The sequence below is a fragment of the Gouania willdenowi genome, chromosome 3 (assembly GCF_900634775.1).
Source record: "Gouania willdenowi chromosome 3, fGouWil2.1, whole genome shotgun sequence".
In the NCBI taxonomy this organism is placed as follows: Eukaryota; Metazoa; Chordata; class Actinopteri; order Blenniiformes; family Gobiesocidae; genus Gouania; species Gouania willdenowi.
Genome location: NC_041046.1, coordinates 7,702,534 through 7,715,417, shown reverse-complemented (window position 1 = coordinate 7,715,417; position 12,884 = coordinate 7,702,534).

Here is a 12,884-nt window from a genome sequence, read left to right as displayed (position 1 = left end):
TAAAGTCTGTGGCCCTCTTGAGATCAAACTGCTCCGTATTTGGCCCCTGAACTAAAATGAGTTTGACAGCCCTGCTTTAAACGGGATGTGAAACACTTTGATGAGAGAATATGTTTTTAACTAAGTGTTTATACTGTATTATTAGGTCATTGTTAGTTTTGTGGGTTTTGTTGTTAATTTGAGCAATGCTAGTCTTTTAAAAATCTGATTTTCTTTGCCCGAGATCTGCATCTGATGTGACATCACTGGTAGGAAAGGAAGGGACAGGATACGATTATATGTCCGTTAACCTCTGACGACATGCACACCTCAACAAGTGCAAAGAAATACTCGTATTAAGTGATTTAAAAAGCCAGTCGCACTCTCGCCTCCCGCCATGTGGACTAAGGCTAAGTTAGAACAGCAAACAGCTGATCGCTAACAGTTTACTCACCACAGATCAGGGACGTCAAACTCATTTAATGCTCAGGTGTCAAATCCAGAGCAGTTTAAGCTCAGGTGTGCAGCAGATTAGCTAGAAATAAAGTGTCATTTCAACACTTAACATTTTTACACTTCCTTGTATAACTGTTATAGTTTAAAAAATGCCTACAATATCCAAGCAATAATTAATGGATCCAATGTGACCAATTTTCTATAATTTAGAAGAGTTTTGTGGGAAAATGCTTGAAATTCATCATTCAGAAAAAAATTCAGTTATTTCTTTAATTTGCAATAAAATGAGACTGCAGTGGCAGTGATATAGGCACAAAAGCCCCTGCAAATATTGTCATTTTATTAAGTTTGTGTATTTGGAGGAACAAAGATAGCAACACCTTAAATATTTTGTAAATGATGCAATTATTAATAATTTTTCTGTCATTTTTACTTTTCTCAGTGTTTAATTTAGTCTCTTTTTGTTGACATTTTGTTTGTTTTTGGAGTCATTTTGCGTATTTTTTTTTTTGACAATTTGTGTTTTTTTTTGTTGATATTTTGTGCATTTTATTAGTCGTTTTGTTTATTTTTGGCGACGAGTCATTTTATATATTTCTGTTAGATTTTTGTGGTCATTTTATGTAATTTTGTGTCCTTTTTGAGTCATTTTGTATACTTTTTTGTAATTTTGTTCATAATTTCCTTTTGGACTGAACTGGATGATTAAAAAGGCCAGATTTGATTTGAGTTTGACACGTGCCATAGACAAACTGCAGCTTTATTCCGAGTGGATGAATGCTTCCCATTTCCCCCTCAGCTCTAATCCTAACCAACCCTATTATTAGCGGTACCACATCATTCTCTAAGGCTCAGGTTGGTTTAGCTGCATCTAAACTATGTTTTTGTTCCAAGAAGCACAAAAAATAAAAATAAAATAATAAATAACAATAAAAATTTTAAGCAGCACAAAAATAATTTAAAAAAATCGTGTTGGAATGCACAAAACAATAGATTAACTATTGTTACAGTTTCACGATCCCCCGTGTTATCAGGTTGGTTCCTGTATCATTGTCTGGTGCAATGATTAATAAAAAAAAGCTCATTGTTAACTTACGTACGTCCAGTTTTACCTGAACGAATCCTATTTTCACGTCTTCTTCGGGATATTTGACTAATTAATGAAATTGTCCAGGTTTCTCGGGGAACACGTTGATTTAAAAGAACAAACTCTACTAAAATTTGCTCTAACTGAGAAATTCCACAAGTTTCTGAAAGCTAAGGAGTTGCTCTATAAAGCTACTTCTACTGAAATCATCACACACGACAAAAAGAGAAAGAGGACCAAAATCCAAGAGAAAAATAAACCAAATAGTGGTGAAAAGGTAATTTATTGAAGTGTGTATTTAATGATTATTCACTGTTCTGTAAACCTTAAGTTTTTTGTTATGGTGTTAATTTCTATGAGGTGATGTTTCTTTGTTTCAATGATTGAAACATTTTAAAGGGGTTTATATGAGATTGTTAACGTGCATAATGAAGGTGATTGACTTGACTCACCACTGATTTCAGGTTTTTTTTAAGTTTTTGTCATAAAGATTGATTCTTTTTGTTAAACTGTATGGATTATTATTTATTTATTTTGTCATTACATGGTATATTCAAGAAAATGTTGAGTATTGCCGAGGTCGGCCCAAGTGTCCTCTTTTTTAGAAATCAAAATATGGTCACCGTACTAAAATACTTTCTATAGAAACAATAAAATGAGATCGACTTATCTACGGCACAGACTAGTGTGTATTTAGAAATATATTATCTAACAACAGTTTTCTAACAGCACTCCATTTTTTTAATCTTGTGTTGAAATGTATTGAATTTTAGTAATTAAAAGTGAATTTATCAAGGTGTGCAACATTTAAAACTGGTATTAAAAAGATAAATTAATGTTAGTATAACATAATGACACATTTCCTTCTATTATGAAGTTTAAATAAATAGAAAAAGACTAGCGTACTTGAACATAGTCTCAAACAACAGCCTTCTCCTGAATGAAGAAGCCATGAGTTGCACACAAAGGGCTTGTATTTAATAAAGATGAAAGATTACAGCTTTGAGCGCAGCGCCTTAATCTTTATTGACATCCCACAGGTGGTCCAACACCACATCCAGGAATCCCAGCATCTCCTCACTATTTATATTTGGTCTCAGATTTTCACTTCAGTGGTGGAGAAAAAAAGTGTAAGTTAGTGTGCATAACCATAAATACATTCCCTATTGTTACAGTCATTTTATCTGTGATGTCACTTCAAATGTTCATATTTCTGTCTTTAAAACTATGAGAAACTTTCAGATAATCAGTGAAAGAGAAGATGTGAAGAGTTAAGTGTGTGTGTGTGTGTGTGTGTTTATCTCAGAACGTAAAATAATCATTTGTTACTATGAGGCCGGGTTTGGGTCAATTACATTTTTCAGTTGCAATTATGTTTTCAATTACCCATGTTCAATTACGATTCAATTGCGATTACAGTGACCAGCATTTTTTCTAATTGCAATTAAATTATAATTATTTTTTGGCCTCAGAAAGTCAATTTCGTTCTCAATTTCTGAAGTTCAATTACAATTAATCACAATTACTGAGCCTGAAATAAATAACCTAACAAAAGTGAACCTTCCTCTTTCTGTTAGCATCTCTTATGCTAACGGCTCCTAAATCAGCTGTAAAATACATTAAAAACAAATATCTAATTTATTTCCTATTGATTACCTTGTTAGGCTTCATAATCAATGAACATATAAGTTTTATTATTTTTATTGTGGGTTTTCTGTCAGTTTACACCTCGATTTCAAATATTTTTTAATTGGTAAAATGTGGGAATGCAAACATATTTGAACAAGTATTAACTGTACATAGAACTGTAACATGGTTCTACAGTTTTGCATTAAATTATAATGGACACGTTTTTTAATAGAATTCTCATGGCAATTACAATTACAAAGTCAATTAACTGAACTCAATTACAATTTCATTACGATTACAACAGCAATAGCTTTTGAAAATTACAAATATAATTACGCCATAATCATAATGAATTATTAATGACACTATTACAATTATAATTTACCACAACCCTGTTATGACAACAGATGAGGATGAATTGATCAAATGTATTTCTCTGAACTGGTTTATTACCAACAAATATCTGTTTATAAGTTATTATTCATAAATAAGTTCATGGTTTGTCTCCCACCAATAAGATACAGTATTCTTAGAATTTAAATAACTCGGGCACTGCCTTTTTTTCCACACAGAACATTCCTGTTTTGGGAAGATGAATTTAATGATCCAATTTTGTAGAAAATGTACTTTAGAACATTCTATAGAACTACAATAGATTCATATTCCAGAATATTTCAACTTAAATTATTGTATCAAATTATAGCAACAAAAAAAATCTCTGTTCAAATGGTAAACGATGGAAAATGATCCGTGTTGCAGGTTCTGTGGGATGAGGAGGAGAACCTGATGTATTTCATTTGTTTGATTTTTGTCCATATGTGACAAAGTTATGGCTCAGTTTACAGTCATGTTGTTTGAAGGTCAATAAACAAACTTTTAAATATGATTATCCTGGGTAAAATATAAAATGTATGTATAAAATACTCATCAGTATACTGTAGAAACAATGGTACTTTCTTAAAGGTGTGCCATTTGTTATGTTATAAATGTTTTGCTAATTGAGTTGTATTTTGTTTATTGATTTTTTAATTACTATTATTGATTTTGTTCTATTTTTATTCTGTTATCTTATTAATTTTTGTTTGCTTTGTGCTCCTTTTCTATTTATATTTGGCTTTAGTGTCACAACACTATGAATGTGGTAGGAATGTATGGGGGAGGGGTTGTGGTGGGATGGGGGGTTCGGAATCCCGTTTTGTTATTTTATTCTGGAAATAAATAAAAATTCAAGAAATGAATATATTTAAAAAAAAATCTGGGTCCTTTTTAAAAAAATAAGTTTGGATGAATCCCCTCATTCATCCCCCCCATGTGTTAGCCTTTGAGATTTGTGCTGGGAATGATTTGATCTGCAAACAAACTTCTGTTGCTCATTGAGTTCTTGTGCCGTCTCAGACTGTGTGTCGTTATTAAGCAACTTAAAATGTCACAGTGTGCGGGGGTGGGGGGGGGGGGGGGGGAGTAGCTGCTGTCCATTAGCTGTCAACAATGACCAGCAGCCTACACTCCCATGGGACTGGCAAGCAAGGCATCGTCTCATCCCAAGCCTGGCTCAGGGATCACACAGGCTCCATTGTCTCAGGAGAAGCCTTCAGCGAGCGCTCTCAGGGAATGGAATGGCTGCTGCTTTCCTTCTTTCTGCAGACGCAGGCCATGGAAACTGTAAAGATGAATCCAAGGAGGGAACACTGAAAGGCTACGGAGTAGATTTGGAATGGGGCACCCCCCACGTTTAGACCAGTTTGGAGTCCCCTTCCAGACCTCCCTCTCCCTGACCTCCCTTTTCCACCTCACTTTAATAAAGCCTGGGCCTCGGTCATTATTTTGGGCAGATGGAGACGAGGGCAAGCGCTGAAAGGAGTCGGTGTCACTCCTGAGGAGAGGATGGTAGGGATGACAGAGAAGAAAAAGTGAATCAGAGAAAAGATCAAAAGCAGAAGCTCTCCTTTCACTGGTCTGAAAGCACTAAAGAGGATAAGGAACGATCAGGCCCAGGGTCTGCTGTCCTCTCTGGTAATTAGACTCAGCTGACGCAGAGAAAGGCGTGAATGGCAGGGTTCAAGGCCCTCTCTAGGACTCACACAACGGGAAGGAGGTTTTTCCCCGACGCCTCCTTTATCTTCCTCTCCTTTCAGAGTGTCAGAAATGCAGCTGAAATATCTCTCCAAAAAGACAGCACAATCCCCAATGCCAACCCCTAATCACAGGGGCTGATGAGATGGGGGTGTCGGAGAGAAAACACACATTATTTTCCCAATTCATCTTTACAATTTATACAAGCGCAGGATTCACGGCCGTCGTGATGCATTTCTTTGCGATGATGATTCAATGAAACAAATCCATATCTTCGTGACACGAGCATAATGTTGAATATCAATAAATCACAAAACGGGGGAAAAAATTCTAAAGTTTAACCTTGAAATCATTGATAACATGTTTATTAATGATAAACGCACTGATTGTGAAGCGGGCATGAGCTTCAATGGTAAATGGACTTGATTTATATAGAGCTTTATCACCACACTGAAGCAGTCTCAAAGCGCTTTACATATCAGCTCATTCACCCAATCACTCTCACATTCACACACCAGTGGGACAGGACTGCCATGCAAGGCGCTAGTCGACCACTGGGAGCAACTTAGGGTTCAGTGTCTTGCTCAAGGACACTTCGACACATAGTCGGGTACTGGGATCGAACCCCCAACCTCTCGATCAGAAGACGACCCACTACCACCTGAGCCACGGTCGCCACAATGTATGCTACAATGTATGCTACAATGTCCTATTCATTTTTGATTTGAATACAGAGCAGCCTTGGCCACAGCATCACATCCCATAGGAACCTATTACCATCTTCTACATATGCAAGAGTTTGAAAAGGCCGTCGATCATCGTCACAGTCGGACACACAGCGTCGGATTCAACTCCACCAGCTTGTCATGAGAGGAACACAAGGGATTCCAATTAAAGGGGATCATCAAGGAGGGGTGCAGGTGTATGTGGGTCACAGGAACATCTTTACACACGTTCAGGTAAAATCTTTTCAATTCAAATCCATCAACATTTGTTGGAGCTGATGAACAAAGAGGATTGGGCTAACTCATATCTAACAGTTAGTGAAAAAGCATCAACTCAAACCTTATGATTTATGTAAACTGATAATATCTAAAAAAAATGTGTTTGCTTTACTCAGCCTCACCTAATGACATGAGTGTGCTGTAATGAATAGACAGTGTAATAGTTTCTCTGATTTATCTATTCAATAGGATTTTTTAATAGTTGTAATTAGGGCTGCACAATTATGGTCAAAATGATAATAACAATTACTTGGATGAATATTTTAATCACAATTATTTATCATTCTAGGAAAAACTTCTGTATTTTTATGTAACTACTTTTTAACAAACAATATATGAACAGTAAAAAAGAAAAACTTTAAGCAAGAATATTGATAAATACTAAAATGTACCCAATAAGCTAACTATAAATACATGTTACAGAGTGCAACCCCTTTAAAACAATTACAGCGTATAAAGAAAAGTGAAGAACATGAGGCTGAAGCGACAGGTTTTGAACCAGAAACCCCAGCCTGTCAATAATGTTTGGCTTAGGCGTCCGCTGGATTGATTCATTCATTATTAGGTACTAAGGTCAATCATCTCATGGGGGCGTCGACACGTTCAACATGAGCACCCCACCTAAAAAAAACCCTAAAACTTAATAGTTTTATATCCATCAGAGGTCCCATTATAAATGTAAAAATCAATCAGGTTGATTTAATCATGGAGATCAAAATCATGATCACAATTAAAATTTGATTCATTGTGCAGCCCTACTTGAAATAAGTCAAATATTTGTCTGTATAACTTTATTACTCTTTAGATTAGTGTGAGTTCTCAGTCTTTTTTGATTCAAGGATCACTTTTCTCTTATTTTTAAATCCAAGTACAACATTTTTATTTTATTTTATTTTATTTTGTTTTTTTCATTCAAGACATAAAACATGTATTTCTGCTCCACATTGAAAAAAAAAATATGAATGAAAAGGAGCAGAAAGACGTAAAAACATATAACATCTGCACCCTCTTTAAAAAAATAAAAATAAATAAAAATAATTACATTAAACAAAGTCAAGAAAGTCTGCATTTTGCTTACAGAATATGAAAAAAATAGAGCATAATAATGGAATGAATGAGTAATAACACACATTTTAAAGAATCGTTTTTTGTAAAGAAATGGAATAAAATGGTGCTTATTGGCTCCTGAATAGATTTTTTTTAATTATTATGATCATATTTGGTCATCTCCTGCTTTCTATTTTCAGTTCATGTTTTAATCAATGTAATTTCCATCATCATTATTATGATTATCTTTTTTACCTAAAAATAAACATTAATAAACCTCATATTAATGCTTTCATTTGTTAATTCTCCACTCCCTCTGTCTCAAGTACATGGCATACCCCTAGGGGTACACGTACCCCCATTTGAGAAACACTGCTTTAGATGACATTGATAAAAAATGGTGCAGAAAATAAAAGGAGAATTTACAAAGATTTGGATCGAGGGGAAACAAATAAAACAAAAAAATCCTGACTACATTCAAAGCAGTACCGGTTATTATAGTTTTTACGTGATTTTTGTTTGATTTCAAACAACAGATTGTTGTCGTCGATAAATCGATTTTTGCCTCCAAGCCCTGTCATTTGCTATGGATTTGGTTGAGTTGAGCTGAAATTGTGCCGTGTATCTGCTGTGAAGCTCCTTGAGGACGAGGCTGCACCTTAATCTTACTGTGTGACGTAACGACGTGTGGAACTGTGACATAGCACTTCTGGCATTCTGAAGCTCCTGCGAAAGTCATACTAAAACAAATGTAGACTTTTTTTAATCTCATTAAACAAAATCCCAAAGTATTTTCTAAACAGAAGTCAAACGCAGAGACAGAACAGAGACAACACATCTCAACTCCTCCCAGGTTGAACTGTACAGGCTGTAGAAAATACTAGAGCATACATTCATTAACTGTTTTCAAACATCTGGAGAATAACAACCTGGTTGACTCCGATCAATCTTGGTTCAGGCATGAAGCTGCTGGTTAGTCCTCTGTCCTACTGGTGCTGGACCTGTTGACTCCCTTTGACACCATGAACCATTCAATTCTCCTTTCCACACTCTCTGAACTTGGCATCTCAGGATCTGTCCTGTTGTGGTTTAAGTCCTACCTCACAGGTAGATCCTTCAGAGTGTCATGGCTTATGAACAGGGGTACCTCAGGGCTCAGAGCTTGGTCCCCTACCCTTTTTGCCTTATACACCACCTCACTTGGTGTAGTGATCCGCTCTCATGGCTGCTATGCTGACGACACTCAAGTTTTCCTTTCTTTTGCACCTGATGACACAATGGCCTCAGCTCAGATATCAGTGTGTCTGGTTGATATCTCCACATGGATGAAGGAACGCCACATTCAGCTAAACATGTTCTAGACTGAGCTCTTTGTCTTCTCAGCTTGTCCCTCAGTTCAACCACAGTTCAGTGCCTGGCTGGGAAAAAGTCTACATGTGCCAACAAACTCTGCCAGAAATCTGGGTGTCATGATTGATGACCAGTTGACTTTTAAGGTTCATTTGGCCTCAATTTTTCCATCTTGTTGATATGTCCTCTATAACAGTGGTTCGCAAGATGATGTCAAGAATGCTCCTGAGGAGGCAGTAGTTAGCTCACATTAGCACACTGCATTAAGCTTGGGACAAAACAGAACAGCCAGTGGAGAGGACAACAGAGGAGAGCAGGACACACACAACCCCGGTGGCTCAGCGGTCTTCTCCTTTCTGCTGCTGTTAAGCCTGTGTTTGTTTGAGGTACTAAATGCACGAGTCCTGTGTGCACGTTTTCTTATGTGTTCAGTCACTACCTGGGTTAGTGGGGGTCGGCATTCTCTGTCACCGTTATTTTGGGGGTCGGGGGCTGAAAACTTTGGAAACCCCTGCTCTAAAACATCAGAAGGATCAGATCCTACCTGATACAACAGGTCACACAGCTTTGGATTTCATGCATTGACTACTACAACTCTCTTCTGGCATGCCTCCCTGTGTGCACATTTCCCAGAACGCAGTAGCACGTCTTCCAGTGGCAGCTCAAATCAAACTCAAAATTCTTCTTCTGGCTGACAAAACAGTGACAAGAGCGGCTCCTGCCTATCTGGACTCTTTCATCCAGATCCACACTCTCTCTGACCCGCTACGTTCTTCCTGGTGCTCCCAGCCTTGCATGGCTCTAAATCTATAGCTAGACTTTTCTTCTTGTCGTTCCTAAATGGTGGAATGATTGACTTAACTCTGTACGATCTGCAGAGTCCCTCTCTACTTTTAAGAGACGTCTGAAGACTCAACCGTTCAGGGAACACTTATGGTCTGCACTTGATCTGACCCTTCTTCTTTAGAATATGTCAGATGGTCCAAGACTAAGACTGCTTTTAGTGAATATCTCACACTGTCTATGTTGAAATGAAGGCATTGGATGAGACCACCTGCAGCCAATCAAACTTGAAGCACTTGTTGCACTTACTAAGGGTTTTTAGCTCCATTCTGAGTTTGCATAGATTGTTTGCGTTGCACGTTGCGTTGTGCAAAACTTCAGCTAAATGATATTGTAGAATTGTAGCAACAAAGAAGTCACTAGTGCTTGTTTATTTGCTTTATCATAGGCGGGAGATTGCAACTCCTAGTGTTACATCATGAAAAACTGTTTGTATATACATGGAAAAATATCATTTACAAGAGTTAAATACAATGAACCATATAGATCAGGGTCACCAACCTTTCTGAAATCATGAGCTACTTCAAAGTTACTAAATAATCTCAAAGCATACCGGTTTGATATACTAAAACTTTACGGTTTCACTTCATTAGAGGTAAAGATAATGAAGTATGGCTAGCATTAACTTAAAAAGGTACAACTTAATTTATGCAATTGTTTCATTTTCAAATGACCACTTCTGAAACCTTTCATAGAGGATCATGCAAAGCTAAGTATAGGAGGGAATAGCCATTTTACGTACGAGCGCAATGTGCTCACTGGATGGATTTCTTGGCTGAGAAGTTGTCAGATGTGTGTAAGGATGGTATCTGTCCAACTACATGATTTGGATTGGTCAAAATATGGATTTTATACACATTGGAGCAACTTTTGATGAGAAACCAAAAAGGTAAGACACTATTTGCTGACTTTTTCCGCTGTATATTTTCTGATTTTGTGGCGTTATTTTGGTACGTAACATACCTGACCTGTGTATCAGTGGATTCAGCTCAGACTGTAGTTTCACGTAGGCTCTTGTTGTAGAGCGCTGTGTGTTTTTTTGTGACTCACAGCAGTGGAAAAAAGGCTGAGTTGTCGACTTTTCCCTCTTGGAACATAATGGCTTGGTGTGTGTGATGTGGTCTTTTGTTCTGGATGTGGGTTGGCTACAGTTTCAGCTGAGTTTCCTAGGATTACGGAGAGATACAGAATGTATGAAGATTTTATTCATTCTTTACAATATTTAAACCCGTCAGAGTTAAGGAAAGTGGAGTTGCCCCCGCCGGCGGGTCCGTTGGGGTTGAAGAGGTTAATGGTAATATGGTTAATGCGTGGAAAAGTCTCCTTTGCTCCTGCTGTTGTTCAACATTTTGCTGCCCTAGTCCAAAAGAACCAGATGAAAAACCTTTTTCTACACCAACAAACCTTTGTAGCACTAAAGACACACCCACCACTCTGGTGTCCAGCATGGCCAGAGGCGTAATCCCCCCTGCAACATCAAAGAGCTCATCAAAACAAGCCTTCATTAATGATCCATTAGAAGATACTAATAATCAAAGCATCACATGCAAATATCTACACCCGTGATATCCACAGTTGGTCTGCAGACAAAACAGACTTAGATCAACCAAACCAGTAACATGTTTAATAGAGCTGGGCAATATACCAAAATTTAATGTATATCAACTTTTCTATTTTGGAGATTTAAAAAAATTACATTATCACCTATAAATATACCGTATATATATATATATATATATATATATATATATATATATTTTTTTTTTTATATAGCTTATTTTCTTTTAGAATACTTGTTTTAGGAGTCGCTGCTTTCACTACTTCTCAGAACAGCATTAAAAGCACAGTTAGATGGAATTCTCAGTGCATCCTAACCCAGACCTACACCTAAACCACTGTTTCTCAAATAGGGGTACATGTACCCCTTGGGGTACGCGATGGCACTACAGGGGGTTCTTGAGAGAGAGAGAGAGAGAGAGAGAGATTGAGGAAAATTAATAAATGAAAGGATTTAAATAATGGGGTTTCATAATGTTTATCTTTAGTTTAAAAAGATAATAATACTAAATATTACCAGCAACACACAAAACAACAACAAAAACACACAAAACAACAACAAAAACACACAAAACAACAACAAAAACACACAAAACAACAACAAACAACTGAATAATGAAAAGAACAAACAAACAACAACGAAATACACAAAATTACGCCAAAAACCCACACACATAAGAGAGAGCCCTGAACAGCCAAACTACAGAACTCACTCACACGTGCTGTCCCTCAGAGGAGAAAAAGACTAAAGTGTCACATATTGTGCAGCTGTTTGTTAATAAATGAGCCTGTGTAGCATTTGGATCATCACATTTAACCAAGAATTGTCTTTCTGATCAGACCTAATTTTAAATAAAATTACGTATATCACTATTTTGAGAAAAAATATTGATATGATTTTTGGTCCATATCACCCAGCCCTAATGTAAAACATGATTTACTAGAGAAAGTGAAATATTCTACAGATCATTATGTATCAGCGTAATTCAGCCCATCAGTTTGGATCTTCTGATTAACATATTTACATTGTGCAAAATCTGAAAAACTCAACATACCTTAAAGTATAAACCAGTATTTTAAATCCAATAACAGAGTGTCTTTTTGTATTTATATTTGAAAATATATTTTAATGAGAGAACCATCAGCGGACAGAGAGTCTGTTTACAACAGTGGTTCTCTAACTTGTTTAACTCAAGCACCCTATTCTCTTACTTTTGAATGCATGTACCCCCTTATGTCTGACTAACACACTTCAGTCAGAATTCTGCGAAAAAACAACAATAGATCATAATAATGGAATGAATAAGTGATAAAACACATTTTAAAGAATCTTATTTTATAAATAAGTGAATGAAGCAGTATTTAGTGCCTCCTGAATAGATTTATCTCTATCATTTACCGTCATCGCCCTCTTTATGTGGGACCAAGACTGACCTTTGTATCGCTATAATTTCTATCATAATTTTGTGTTTTGTTGTTGTTTGTCTCTTTTTTTACTACATTTTTCTCTTATTTTGTGTGTATTTGTTGCAAAGCAAGAATTTCATTGTACAGGGAAACGTGTTTCTAACTGTACAGATGACAATAAACACTTTGACTTGACTGTTAGTGTGTTGTTGGTATTATTTAAATTATTCTCTCTCAGTGTGTAAGTTTCTTATGTAGTTTTGTATGTTTCCCTGTTATTTTTGTGTATTTTGTCGTGATTTTGTGTATTTTTCCTCTCACTTATTGTGTGTTTCTTGTCGTTTTGTGTGTTATTAATGGTCAGTATTTTTCTCTCAGTGTTTTTTTTTGGTGTCATTTTGTGTATTTTGTTGTTTGTTATTTTTATTATTCAGTATACAGTATTTTACTCT